General features: G+C 40.5%; 1 non-coding gene across 1 annotated transcript; it reads left to right on the forward strand.

Moving 5' to 3' along the window:
* The first annotated feature begins 2206 nt into the window (after positions 1 to 2206).
* On the forward strand, positions 2207 to 2278 carry trnaa-ugc (transfer RNA alanine (anticodon UGC)). The gene has a single exon. It is a non-coding gene; the product is annotated as a tRNA-Ala (tRNA).
* Positions 2279 to 2618: the final 340 nt, after the last annotated feature.

The raw sequence follows: 2618 nt of genomic DNA on the forward strand, positions 1-2618 counted from the left end.
AATTCTTCTTAGTCAAAAAGAGCATTTCATATATCTACAAATACATTCTTCCTGTTCACAATCGTCATTTCAGATATCCACAACGTCATTCTGCCATTCCGGTATGGCAAGCCGTTTTAACATTTAATGGCTAAGTTTGACTGTCCAGAATTAACATTGCAGATTTCTACAACTGCATTTCGACCAGTCGTATTTACATTGTGACTAGTCAGAATTGTCATTCAAGATTATCTACAACTTCGTTCTGACTAGTCAAAACTCTAATTCAAGATATCTGTAATTACATTTTGACTAGGCAGAATGGAAGTTAAAGATATCTCCAATTTGAGATGTCTCTAATTAAAATTCATTACAAGATATCTATAACTTGATTTTAGATATCTACAGTTAAATTATGACTATCCGTAATTCCAGTTTAAGATATTTACGTCATTTTGGCTAGTCCAGTTCATAATTCCAGTTCATCATCCATCCATCCGTCCGTCCGTCCGTCCGTCCGTCCGTCCGTCCGTTCATCGATCATCCATCCATCCATCCATCCATCCATCCATCCATCCATCCATCCATCCATCCATCCATCCATCCATCCATCCATCCATCCATCCATCCATCCATCCATCCATCCATCCATCCATCCATCCATCCATCATAATTCCGGTTCAACATATCTACAACTTCGTTCTGACTAGTCAAACCTTAATTTAAGATTTCTAAAAAGGACAATGTAGATATGTTGAATTGAGGGGAATTAAAGATATCTTGAACTGGAATTGTGACTAGTCAAAATTAAATTGTAGATATCTGAAACTGGAATTACAGCTATTAGATATCTGAAATGCTCTGAAATGCTCCTTTTGACTAGGAAGAATTGAATTGGGGATATCTGCAACACATATCCAGTCTAGCTGTTAAATGTTAAATATTAAAACGGATTGCCATAACCGCCGACCGATGGAGGCGTTGGAGACAACGACGACCCGTTCGCTGCGTCTGCTTTCATCGCCAGCGATTCAGCCAATCACATCCTCATTTCCAGAGTGATAAACGGCAGCCAGGACCTCTCAACATGGCTCTGGTGGTGCAGCTGACGATGTTCTGACTGACAGGTTTCAACTTGAGCTCAAGAAAATAGGTGAATTGCGGATTTAAGGAAATGAGGTGCTTTCCTCTGACATTTTCTTGGATTTAGTGTATAAACCTCTTTAAACAGGAAGTGCCCTGTGTTTGTTAGACTTCACACTCAGCATCTTAAAACCTTAAAACCTGGGAAGGATAACACGTTATAAAGCTACATTTTTGGGTGTTTTTACTTGTTTTACAGTCAACAAAAACAGACCTGAAGACGTGTATCGCTAATATTCATGCCTGGTCTTCTGCATAATCAGTAGAAATCCCCTGTTGGCCTTTATTTTCCTTTTCTCCTTATAAGTAAAACAAATATCTGAAGTTACAAGTAACCTCTATGATCTTTTGCCGTCTGGTAGCGACTGACAAAAGAACAAAAACAGATGAGCAAAACAAACTATTTGTGTCCATAGCACCAAAACTACATGTGCAAATGTCCCATTAAAGCGTCAGAGAGGAGAGACAAACCTCCGTCCCATTGAAATGCGGTTTTGCCCTGTGTTGCTGAAATTATGACGTTGATGTGCCTCATCTGTGCGATGGTGTTGTAGTGGTGAGCATACATATAGCTGCCTTCCAAGCACTTGACCTGGGTTGTATTCCTGGTCATCGCAGCCCGAGTTTTGTGACAAATCTGAATTTTCACAGTTTATCGGAGTTGTTTCTCTTCGAACTTCCTGTCTTAACAGGCCCCCCGACATGTAAAGTATAACCACAATACGGAATGTAGGACAAAATGTAAACATCCATGAATTGCCCTTTCTACAGTTATCTAGAAATTAAACCCATTTTCTCAAGACCAACTTTTTCAATAAACAGTAGACTGCAAGAACACAGACACACAGACAGTTTGTGTTTATAACTACTTATGTCAAAGTACTTTATCCACTGCAATAAAATAATAAGTTCTGTGAAATAAAAAATCTAAACCTAAATTCTTATGTATTATCCTGCCCTGCCTCCATGGCAGACATTCATCCTTCAGGTTGGGATTTTGGAGATAGAAATAAAGAGGCGACTTCCACTGGATACAGGGCTGGATATGCCACGTCACAACTTTCCTCTCAGGTAACATGCTGAAGGGGATGTAGCTCAGTGGTAGAGCGCATGCTTTGCATGTATGAGGCCCCGGGTTCAATCCCCGGCATCTCCATTAATTGTTGTTCTCTTTGGGTAAAAGTGTCTGCTAAATAACAGTAACATGAACCGTTACCATGTTTTTCTACCTGTTAGTTAAAGCAAACAGACTGCAACAACCAGCCAATCAAAAAGGCCGTCCGGGCTTCTCTCCCAACCTGAAGACCAAAGTCTCTTTTCCACCAGCAGGAGTTCTGGGTGGATTCTTCGGGGCCATTAGCCTGCGTTTCCATCACCAGGAACAGCCCCTTAATGTTGCCTTCAGGAACCTTTACAGGGCCAAAAAACAGCCTTGTAGTAGGAAAAAAAAAGCAAGGCTGTGTCTGAAATTCCATCCTTCCACCCTAATGAGTATG

The sequence above is a fragment of the Cololabis saira genome, chromosome 2 (assembly GCF_033807715.1).
Source record: "Cololabis saira isolate AMF1-May2022 chromosome 2, fColSai1.1, whole genome shotgun sequence".
In the NCBI taxonomy this organism is placed as follows: Eukaryota; Metazoa; Chordata; class Actinopteri; order Beloniformes; family Belonidae; genus Cololabis; species Cololabis saira.